Source organism: Eutrigla gurnardus (assembly GCF_963514095.1).
Source record: "Eutrigla gurnardus genome assembly, chromosome: 22".
Lineage (NCBI taxonomy): Eukaryota > Metazoa > Chordata > Actinopteri > Perciformes > Triglidae > Eutrigla > Eutrigla gurnardus.
The window spans coordinates 7,808,578-7,820,404 of record NC_139933.1 but is presented as its reverse complement, the minus strand read 5'-3'; the positions used below and the strand labels follow the sequence as shown (position 1 = coordinate 7,820,404).

Sequence of the window (11,827 nt, the reverse complement as noted above, 5' to 3'; positions counted from 1 at the left end):
ACATGTTTATTGTATGCAACCCGCTGCTGAAATCCACTAAAAGTAAACAATTTACTCACCTTTATGTAAAAACTACAATGCCCAGCAGTTTTAAGCCTTCTTAAAAATATAATTTTTGTTTCTTTAGTGGGAATGAATTTGACAATTCAATTCATAACAACCTAAAGAAACAGAAGTTGATGCATGACTCGCAGCCCTGTTCTAGTATTTATGTCCACATTGTTGCATTCATGTGTGCATATGCATGAGCATGTGCTTTGTCTCAATGCGACCCTCAAGGCTCTCTTCAATTCAATGGATGACCCCCCCACCCCCCTTTCTTCCCCCCATGCAGTGATGGGAAGCGAGAGCTCCTCTCCTTATTCCCCTTCTCATAATCTCTTTTAATCTGAAAAAGCAGGCGTGCGCTGCTGTGTCAATACCTCGTTTCGAGGCTGCCGCCGGGACACACACTCCACGGTGTTTACTTCTTCTCAGCATCCAAAGAGGGGTCAAGGGGGACGGGTCGGCAAGACAACACAAGAGGGAGATGCAGAGCGGCTGAGAATAACGTGGGAGATGCAAAAAAGGAGAGGGATCGGCTGTAACCTCGGGGAAAGCCGGTGACATAAAGGTCTGACTTAAAAGCACAGTTACGTCATTAACAACACAAACGCATTTCCAGAACATGATTACCGGTTACATTACAGCTTGAATTATCAAGCGTTTGGCATCATAATCAGGATAAAAGTGATTATTAGCAGCCGTCGTCACAGAATGCCCTTGAAAAAGTATAATCTGCTTCATGCTAAGGCGCGTTTCATGCACTTAGTAGTCGGTTAATGATGTAAAAGAATGAAGAAAGGGATTATATAGCTGGAATATATATTACATGTGGGCTGCAAAAAATGTGTGCAGTGAAATAAATGCAAGAACAGAAAAATTAGACGATACATGTTTAACGTAAATAAATAAAATATAAAATAAATACACGTGGTCTGAGGTCAAAACCGCACAAAGTCGAAACCTGTGGGTGGCTGCTCAGTCAAGGCCAACGACTAAAGAGATGCATGTGTGTGTGTGTGTGTGTGTGTGTGTGTGTTGTGAGCATCTGCATGTGCGACGGACACTCTGGTACTCTCTGTATGTGTGAGAGAGTGTTTATATTCAGTGACAGCTGTTCATTAGTCCATTACAACCCCACTCTGCCGATTCCTCAAAGCAGCAGACACCGGCAGAAAGAGACGATGGCGTGAACTCCAGGGGAAGGACAAGACGCGTTGCATAGCTGCCGGAAAACAGTCGAGTTGGTTTTTTTTCTCGTTTTGTCCGTCTCTATTCTACAGATTTCATTTCATTATTTATCCAGAGAGTTTCATTCTACGCGATGTAGTGGCAATTAAAAATGAACTGGACGCAATTGCTGAGCTTCTATTGTTTTACTATAGAAGGTCACAGAATATAGTGTGTGTGTGTGTGTGTGTGTGTGTGTGTGTGTGTGTGTGTGTGTGTGTGTAGGGGGAGACATATGTGCAGTGATCAGCATATATATTTCACTGAACTTTAAATGAAATCTTCACACCTGGAGCTGCCGACTCTACTTTAAATACAGGTCTGAGATTTTTTTTTTTTTTTAGACGTGTAATGTTTTCATATGAGGTTGAAAATAAGTAGCTATCCGGAAAAAAAAACTGTTAGAATTGATGTGACACAAATATGTATAAAAGAAACACCCTTTATCCTGCCAATTAATTCACAGATTTTTCTTTACGTCCAGATTCTCTACTGGGAGTCAGAGCTTAAAGACACACTCCCAGTGAACATAGTACTACATGTCGACAGCTACACTGTATATTCCTCTTGTTCTACATCACGTACCAATTTTGCAAGTCACATTAGTTTAATTTACAATCAAAATATTGTTTTTGGTGTCATGTTTAACCGAAAGCTCCGTGTGGCTCCAGACTGATCTTGGCAACCTCTTCTGCTTATAATCACATCATTCTACACTACAGCAGCCCCGTGGACATCTTCTCTGTAATGTGGGAGCCTAGGAAGTCGGGGGAACTTGACGGATTCAGAGAAAATGTTGCTCATTCACTTTCCGCAGATTCTCTCAGCTGGGGGGAGATTTCAACCCACGATCACCTTTGAGATCGAACCCGTCCGTACTACCATCCCTATGTCCTGATAACACATTTGGCAGTAAGCCTGCTCTGTATGGCAACTATTTCACACCGTTTCATCAGAAAAAAAGCAAGACGGCAGCATCACAGGGCTTCCCGTACACACATATCCATATCATCCATCCCTGTTATGATATTTTAAAATTGAATTTGTTTAAATTAATTAAAACAAAAGTCAAAACTTCCTCTAAGATGGCAGACAGAGAGAGACACAATTGCAGGGGGTGTGTTTACGTGAAGACAGTGTGTGTGTGTGTGTGTGTGTGTGTGTGTGTGTGTGTGTGTGTGTGTGTGTGTGTTTGCACGTGGGTGACCGGCGACTGCAGGAGCCAGGCGAGGGTGTGATGTACTTTAAGAAGTTGAACGTGTTAGATAGATAGAAGTGACCATGTGCCATGAGTGAGAAAGAAAAAAAACTCAGAAAACTGGAGAGAAGAAAGTAAAGAGAAGAGAAAGGTGATGAAAAAAAAAAAGGTGATATGTCGGGATTGTAAAAGGCGATGTGTGAGAAAAGAAGTGAGAGAGGGAGTCGATGTGAGTTTTTTTTTGTTCGGGTCGAGACCGTCGAGATGGGGAGGGAGAAAAAAGGGGGGAGAACAAAAAGAAAGGAACATGCCAGAGAAGGAGAGGAGAAAGGAGCAGAGGAGCGAGGGGCAATGAGCTGGATTGAATACCATCTGACAGGTCCAGCTGGGAGTTTGCCCACCCCGCAGCACCGCAAAACCCCTCAATATGGAGGCCAATTACTGCTGCCCGCGTGACCGTGGCATGGCGGCATCAGAGACGCAACCCTCCTCCTCGCCTCTCCTTTTCCTCTGCCCCCCCTCCCTCCATCCCTCCCTCCCCTCATTTCCCCCCTCCCAAACAAAAATAAATAAAAAACACTCCCACCATCTGTGCAGAGTGACAACAACCTCTATACCCTACCATGCACAACACAGACTGTACACTGCACACACACACACATCCAATCCTCACTCGTGGGCCCTGTATGCTTTTGTACTCGACAGCCAGTGTGTGAGCGGCGAGGTCTGATACCTTTTTTCGCATTCGGCGTGTTTTTTTGTTGTTGTTGTTTCGCCGTTTAACACACAAAGACAGTTAAAGCGGAGACGGGCATTCGGGGAGTACACGATTACGCAAACACACTGCCATTGTTCCACAGATGCAGTGGAATTTCCTCCCCATGCCAGCTTCATCTCTCTTCATAGAGCCGGGGCGTGGCGCTCACGCTGGCGGGGTGGTAATGGCGCTGGGAGGGTGCAGGGGGGGGGGGTGAGCATGATGCAGTGGCACCCGATGCCCATCGCCGCAGAGGTGACTCCCGAATTTAACCCAGACAAGCTTGTTTTTGATTGTTTTGGGGTTTTCTTTTTGCACCCTCTCTTCAACTGGTGTGTGTGTGTGCACATAACATGTTGCATATACATCACAGAGCTCCCTCCTGTCACACACACACACGCAACGTTGTCACTCATCTTTTTAATATTCAAATTGTTTGATTTGTTGGTTTATTCCTGGTTCCCGCCTCTGTCACTGTCCTCTCCCGCTCCACGTCGTGATTATGATTAGTCCAGTGAAATATCCATCCCCCCCCCCCCATGAGATTAAATCCGAAATAATGAATCCAATAACTGTTAACCTAATCTGATAAATGGGAGCGAAACTCTCCAGATGGAGATTTGTGTGTGCAGTAGGCCTGGGCCTACTTTGTGCTGCATGTATTTTAGCGGATCAAGTTGATCACCTTTTAAAGCAGTTAAACGGAGCTCTGTGCGTGGGGATTATTTAATTACAGTAATTGCATGGTATTTTTGTAAATATTTATTCCGACAATTACGCGTGAACGGGATCCCGGTGAATTGATTTTAGGGCCAGTTAAGCCCAATTTGTCATAGATATTTAGAATAACCATCATTACATTGTGGTGACATCCGCCCACTTGGCAGGTGTGCATCTAATCTCAGAAAAAAAAATATGAGCAGACACACCATATGAGGAATTAATCACGTGATTCGCTCAGATCCATACAGGTCTGAGGGTTAACGAGGGTTAATGCACCTCGATGTACGCCTTCACGTCGTTTTGTTCCTCTAATAATAATGATTATTATAACGACAGTGGAAATAATAATCCGTTTTTATTGAATGAATGGGGGTGAAATGTGATAATAAATTAGGCTCGACCCACAGGTGAGTGTATCGGGTTAGATGTCCTATAAGGTCCGCAGCACCGTTTAGTTCACGCGCCGGTCTCGCTGCAGTCTCCCGCGATTTTAAAAAAAAAGATAAAAGTTAAAAGGGTCTCTTTTTGTCCGGGGCCGCGCGTGGACACTCAGCCTCCTTTAGCGGCGGAGAATAATGAACAGATGCTGAGTGAATTAGGAAAGAAATACTGGGTCCCTCCCACAAGGGCCACTTTGGCAGGGGCCGCCTGGCTGCCACGTGGCGCAGCTGGCACCGGGGTCGGTGATGGTGGGCTTTACTGGTCTCTGGCTTTACTGGTGCTCAGACATTTAGCGACTTGGCAGCGCGCGCGCTCCGCCATCAAGTCTCGTGCCAGCCGCCGCCCCTCCTCACTAGGAGAAGTCGCTAACTGAGAGGTTCGAGCAGAAAAAGTCCAGATAAGAAAAAAAAAAGTGTCGCTCACCTTGTCCTCCGAGGTCCGGAAACGAAAGTGGACTAATTACGACACAGAGGGATTCTGGGAAGGATAGTTCCAAGTCTTAACAGAAGATATGGTGACCTAATTCTGCCACCAGAACACTGAAAGACAGCACTCATACAAGTGTTGAGGATTTTTCGTTTGCATTTAGTGATGATGTAATTAAAAAAGAGAGAGAGAGAGAAAAGAAATTTGAACTTAAGTTAATTTTCAAGATTTAAATTGGACTAAACCACTGTTTATATATTCTATACCTGTGGCCTCAATAACCAAAATTATACACTCAGTCACCTTTTTAAAAAAACAGCTTAGAGATGAATTCTTAATTGTCTCTAAATCATTAATGTTCATCATTTTTGCAGGATAAAACCCATAATTTAATGAATTTCTCTTTTGCCACATATGAACTCGGATCATTTATTTTAACTGTTGAAAGATATCCTGTAAATGTCTGAGAAAAGCAAACAGAAAAGATTAAGGTGACGAAATGTATAATCTATTTAAAAAAAAAAAAATCTTTCTGCTTGTTGCAGATCACCAGATTTGCAGCCTTTCTAATTAATCGCATCCGGATTTCAAATGTGTTCATTTACACGTCAACTTTTTTATTTATTATTATTACTGGTGTTGAGAACCATTTGGATATAATGGTGCGAGGTGTGTGTGTGTGTGTGTGTGTTTGTGTGTGTGTGTGTGTGTGTGTGTGTGTGTGTGTGTGTGTGTGTGTGTGTGGCCGTTATGTCCCTGGGCTTCTTCATTTCAAATCAACGGGCCATTGATTCACCTGCTTTTGCACCTGCCCAACATTTTTATTGATGTGTTGAGTCAGATGGGCCATTTTCCACAGCAATGAAATCAGAATAAGAATGCTAAAAAGAAAACCAACACATTGTCATAAATGTATATTTTTGCAGTGGAACCCTGTAGAATCTGCTTGCATCTCCTTTTTTTGTTGTTGTTGCCTGGGTCAGTGCTGGATGGGACAGCTTCCACCCTGCGGTGCCCGCTGCTGATTTCCCCTGGACGTCCGCAACGACATATGGGACCCAGGGCAGCGGTCCAAAGATAGAGCCTGCTCCCACTATTGATTTAATAAATCACCAATGATGCCTCCATAAAACCAAAGTGTCAAATATTCAATTTAATTCTGTTTAATACATCAGGAATGTGCATCTGTTGCCATTTTGAAAAGCCTGTATTTGATATTTTTGCAAAAACAATTTCAGTAAAATAAAATCAAAGTTATTAGGACCATAAATCTATTAAGCAGTCGCTCGTTTAGTCATTTTTGGGGATTTTAATGAGCTTCTTAAATGTGTGTTATTTTATTCGCACTCACCTGGGAAGTCTGGCAGGCGCTGATGTGACCACATCCGTTTCCCTCTTTAAATGTGTGCAGGACGTTGGAACATTTTCTCTGTTGCTGCGAGACGCCGAGGCCTTCCACTCACTCTCTAACTCGCCAGTGCATCCATGCTGAACGCACTGAAGACTTGGAGACAAAGACACACAACAAATGATATAAAAAAAAATCTAATTTCCTTTAATCTGGGTTCTAAGTCTATATTGGTTCCAAAAAGCTCCTTTCTGTTTAATATCAGCAAGTTGCTGCCATAACATCAGCTGTTTTGTCGAGTGTGTCAGTGATCTTGGATGCATAGAAATGTTTTCTGTCGAAATGAGAAAAAAATATATATCTCAATTTTTTTCGTCAACTGTGACTGGAATTTCAAATGACTTTACATTGAACATATTTGGAGGTCATGCATGTGTATTTAATCCACATGTTAACTGACAGTTCGCTTCGATCCAATCTGAAATACAACGTCTCAAATGTCACTCATTCAATCGTTTCACCTCGAGGTGTTCTCTAAGGAAGCGTATACCTTTTGCACATTTGGCAGGATGAATTCCTTTTCAGTAGTACGTCTCATTAAGGCCACTTCCACGTTCAAAGCTGCATGAATGTCCAAGATGGAGAGGGGGAATAAAAGACAATGTGATCTAAAAAATACACTTTTGTCTTTTGTCTCAGGCTTTTCTGTAGCACTTTAAATGTAAACGCTGCTGATTCTGTCTGTTATCTCTCTCTTCTCTGCCTCATATTCAGATTTACTTGGATTATTGGAGTGTAGGCTTTTTTTTGTCCAATTTTAACTTCAATCATAATTAGTTTTTAATCTAAGTAGACAATTAATTACACTATTGCGGGGTTTTGCAAATGTTCGCGACCTTCTTCAGATATTTTGGACAGGCCAAGACACTTATTTAAAAAAGATATATTGATGTGTGTAATGTTCCTCCTACCACCAAGGACATTTTATTTTTCACCAAGCAATTCTTAATTTGTAAAGCTAAAATGAAGATTTTAAGCACAATTGAATTAATATAGTTTTTTTTTTTTTACCAAACTAGCAAGATTACTTTCTTTACTTTAAAAAAATTACATTTGTGTCATCTATTCACAATATAAACTGCACAATCTCTGCAGCTTTATCTTTCGAAAGGAGAGTTTAATGCTCGATTTAACAAAAAGTAAGTAACTCAAAATATTTTTGACATGCCTTTTGAAACCAGCTGCCCATTTGCTTTCGATATCATTTTTAAAATCACTGAATGCAGCTGAAATCATTTCAGGTGATTTATTATCTTGTATTATTTGTGTGTTTTAAAGTAGTATTTGATGCTTCAGGCCTACATACCCACACAGCCCTGAAGTGATGTTCACAAGAAGAGTTGTTCGATCACATCAGACGGTTAGAAAACATTTTTTTATTATTATTTCTGATGTTTTGTGTCATAACATGTTTAGGCCTATACATCTTGTTATGTTAATTGCACTCGTTCTGCATACAGGGTATTACTGGACACACTTTGATAGGATGTACAACAGTATAGGGATGACATCAGTAGAATACAGAAGGTAAATCAGAGGACTCCATCTCTCATCAGAAGCTTCTCTCCTTCCCCCCCAAAACAATATTACACGTTACAGGATTGTCATTAGAAGGGCAATGGGTCTGATTGTAAGGGGCTCAGTTGTGGAAAAAAGCGTTGAGATCCTCATACGGGGCCACCCTGTCGTGGTGCAAGTGCACGTCGTGGAAAGGTGGAATGTTTTCCGAGTGCGCACCGCCACTGCGCGCTCCCGAGGGCCCAAAAGGTACGCTGTGGCTGGGCCGAGACGTGGTCAGTCCGGAGTAATGCATAGAGTAATGATAGTTCCTGTCCGCCTCGGAGGGCGCCTGCTGTCTCCCGGACAGTCCGCCGTTCAGGCAGACGGGCGGGCTGTGCGGAGCCTCGTAGTCCGGGCTGTTATAGTCGGGGGATGTCCCGCCTTGCGCGTACGCGCCCTCGTACCCGGAGCCGTAGGAGTGGCCCCGCACGTTCAGCGCGCCGCTTGCGGGCTGGTAATGGGGACTGGAGATGCGGGAACACCGGTAGGAGTAGGGGTGGACGGAGAAAGGAGAGTTGGGCATGTGGAAGCGCGCTCCGTCCGAACACGGTTCAGTCAGGAAGTTCCGGGTGTTGAGCTGCAGACAGCCCGCCACCAGGTTGGTCGTGGGCTGGGACAGGCCCTTGCACAACATCTGCACGTAGGCCACCACATCTGGCCGCTTGCCGTTGCGTAAAATCTCCCCAAGGGCGAGTATGTAATTCTTGGCCAGCCTCAGGGTCTCTATCTTGGAGAGTTTTTGGGTCTTGGAGTAGCACGGCACCACTTTGCGCAGACTGTCCAGCGCGGAATTCAAGTCGTGCATGCGCGTGCGCTCCCGCGCGTTCGCCTTCATCCGACGCACCTTGCCGCGCTCGGCGCGCGCCGGCGTCATCTTGCGCTTCTTTGGGCCGCGCTTCTTGGGCTTGTCCCCGCCGTTCTCGTCGCACTCCTCTTCCTCGGCGTCGTCGTCGTCGTCGCCGGCCATCTCGGACTCGGCCCGGCTGCTGCCTTCCAGCGGCTCGTCCAGGTCGTCGTCGTCGTCGTCGTCGTCGTCCTCGAGGTGACAGGGCTCGTGCTCCCCGTCCTTGTTCTTGCCGTCCTCGCTGTCGTTGTCCTCCGCCCAGTCGGCCGCGAGCCTCTGGACGTCTGGCAGGACCTCGCTGAACAGACGGCTCAACATCATTCAAGCAAACCTGCAGGAGACACGGACACTGTTAAAGGCGCAAATGTGACGCTGTCCCCGCGAGCTCCCACAAGGCCGTATGGCGGTTTACGTCACTGAGCAATTATAGCAAAATAGACTAATGACTATTCGAAACAAATGAAACGCTTATCAGTAAGTTTATCCTGAATGATCCAGTTCATTATTAGAAGGCTGACCTGGGGAAGTGGGGCCTATCGACACCTTCTCTCCTTTTTAAAGGTTTGTTTCTCTGTTCCACCTTTTTAATTGCTGTAAGAAATAGTCTTTATTTTAAAAATAATCAAATCTGATGATTTGAACGGAATAAAGCAACAGCTTGGGCCACTCCTCGGCCTCCACACGTGCCTCGGCCTGTGCCCTGCAGCAGTCCGGGGCTGAGATGCGGTGCTGGCCTCCTTCAGCAGGTCCCCCAGGGACGCATTAAGGGTGCGGGTCCCTCCTCCGTCCTATAAATTACCAACCTGAAGGAATTCCAACGCAGCCAGGCCACACTGGACCAAACACATTATATATCTGAATTAACAGGTATTTATTATATATATATAAAATCCGCTGAAATTACAATTAATTCATCCAAATGAGTCCCAATTGAAAATATTTCTGTGATTTCAAAAATATCAGTGAATTGTTGGAGATATTTCAGAAAGTTTAATAGTAATAATCACGATGTTGAAATGTGCGTTTAGAGGCTCTGCAGGTTTCACTCACGCGTTTCGTTTCATGTAAATCAAAGCTGCATTCGAAGGGTCACAGGGCGAGGTTTTAATGTGATAATTGATCATTAGAATTCGTTTAAAAGCTTACTTAATGGATATATACCCCCCCCCCCCCCTCCCTCTAGATTCATGATGTCACATTAACCAGCATTTCAAGCTGAACAGACAAGTCATTTATTAAAGTAACGTAATAAAAGCTCATATATCCCCAAAATCTTCATGGATTACATATTTTGTTCCAATATTCTGAGCTCAGCTGTTCGTGTGGAGTCCAAGGACGGATTCTTTCCTCTAATCTTGTAGGCACAATGTAATTAATGCCAACCTATACCTTGTCAATTAGCCTGTTTCTCTTTGGAGAATTCTACCCCCACAGTGCTCTGACGCGCGTCGTGCAGGGACACACACACACACACACACACACACACACACACACACACACACACACACACACACACACACACACACACACGTAATTATTTCGATCTATTTTTGAAGAAAACCTAATCAAATCTGCTCATTTAACGAACGCAATACGAAGCAAAGTATGGTTACAAGACTACCAGATCGCTTTGGGATCAATGTGGCTCCATTGATTTATTTGAAGGAAAAATCTATCAAATTAAACGTAGTTAGCAACTATCTTCAATTAGCGCGGCGATAAAGAGCCCGATTAAGTCTCTGATCGTCGCGTGCGAGCAAAAAGATGCGCGAGATTTCCAAAAGAAAAATAGTGCCTTATTTTTATTTATTTATTTTTAGTAGAAATTGCTCTGCCACTCTTAATTCCTCACGTCACAACACTACGACAGGCATTAACACACAAAGGGGAATACTATTAATAATTATAATAAAAATAAAAAAACAGATCCGCATCTTATAGTCTCATATTGATCAGAAAAGTGTAACGTACCTCCGCGGTGGAGCTCAGTGACGGGGCAAAGCTGGGTTTGTTTACACCATCTCTCTCCGGGTGGGCATCACATCCACACGCCCTGCACGGATGCTTGTGCGGGCGAGGCGCTGTGTTGTGCTCTCACACCTCCCTCTCTCTCTCTCCCTCTATCTCTCTCTCTCTCTCTCTCTCTCTCTCTCTCTCTCTCTCTCTCTCTCTCTCTCTGCTGCTGCTGCTGCTGCTGCTATCCCCAGCCCAAACGCGTGGAGTGATCCGTGTGGCACCTCAGAGGCAGGACTGGGTGGGTTACATACCAGCTCTGATGCCAGGCCCATATGGCTGGCACGTCATTGGCAAGAGCCATCACATGAGAGCCGGTGATTGACATGCGGCCGCATTCACAGAGACTGGCTTCCCCCTGGGGGAGAGGGACTCGCCATCTGTCACCGAGCTGAAAGAGAAAATGGAATAAGGAGTGAATGGCAAAAAAAAAAACGCACTGGATTCAAACAGCTTCTGTTAGCCTCCATCTTTGGGAGAGAAAAAAAACGGGGTTAATCTCATATAGAAGGTTTAGGGAAACAATCTACTTAGAGAAATAATTATAGCAATGCTATTATGATCAATTTTAGAATGATATCATCCATAGTATATTGGATTGTTAAAGGATTATGGGCTAATGATTTTGTTGGATAACGAAAAAAAAAATCTACAAATAATCCACACGAGCCCTGTGGGGGCAGCTATTGAATATTTTAATGACGTAATTAGAGGAATTGCCCCGACAGGAACAATTAGATCCCTGTGGAAATGTTATAAGCTGAGTTCCCACCCTATAAGACAGGAAAAACTGCCTTCACACAAAGGCCTGGGATAAATAAGGGACCCGCCATAAAGATCAGAGTCAGGGTGCAATAGCCTAAACGAGTCAATTGAACTGAGCCAAGCAGAGCGTCTTGGTTCGGGTTGCCAGGCCTGGCACAGGTGCCGGTGGGCGAGCTGGTGCCAAAGGTGGCGGAGGCACAGATTGCGCAGAGGGGCCAGAAGATGGGGCAGGACGAGGGAAAGAGAGGGAGAGAGAACGAGAAAGGGTAAGGTTGGTGCAGCAGGTTATTGGCTCCTCAGTGAAACAACCATGTTTGACTGATTAGATCAATGTTTTGTTTTTTTTTGGTCATGGTTGTTCAGATGAAGACTTTTATAGCCAGGGTCAAACCCCGACATGATGCCCCTGTGTTGTCGTGC

At 44.4% G+C, this 11,827-nt stretch overlaps 1 pseudogene across 1 annotated transcript; it reads right to left on the bottom strand.

Annotated features, from left to right (window-relative positions):
- Positions 1-7,616: 7,616 nt before the first annotated feature.
- On the bottom strand, positions 7,617-10,778 carry LOC311032847 (neurogenic differentiation factor 2 pseudogene; annotated as a pseudogene). The gene is made up of 2 exons (XR_014599384.1): positions 10,601-10,778; positions 7,617-8,960 (listed from the first exon to the last, which is right to left on the bottom strand). The product of XR_014599384.1 is annotated as a neurogenic differentiation factor 2 pseudogene (transcript).
- Positions 10,779-11,827: the final 1,049 nt, after the last annotated feature.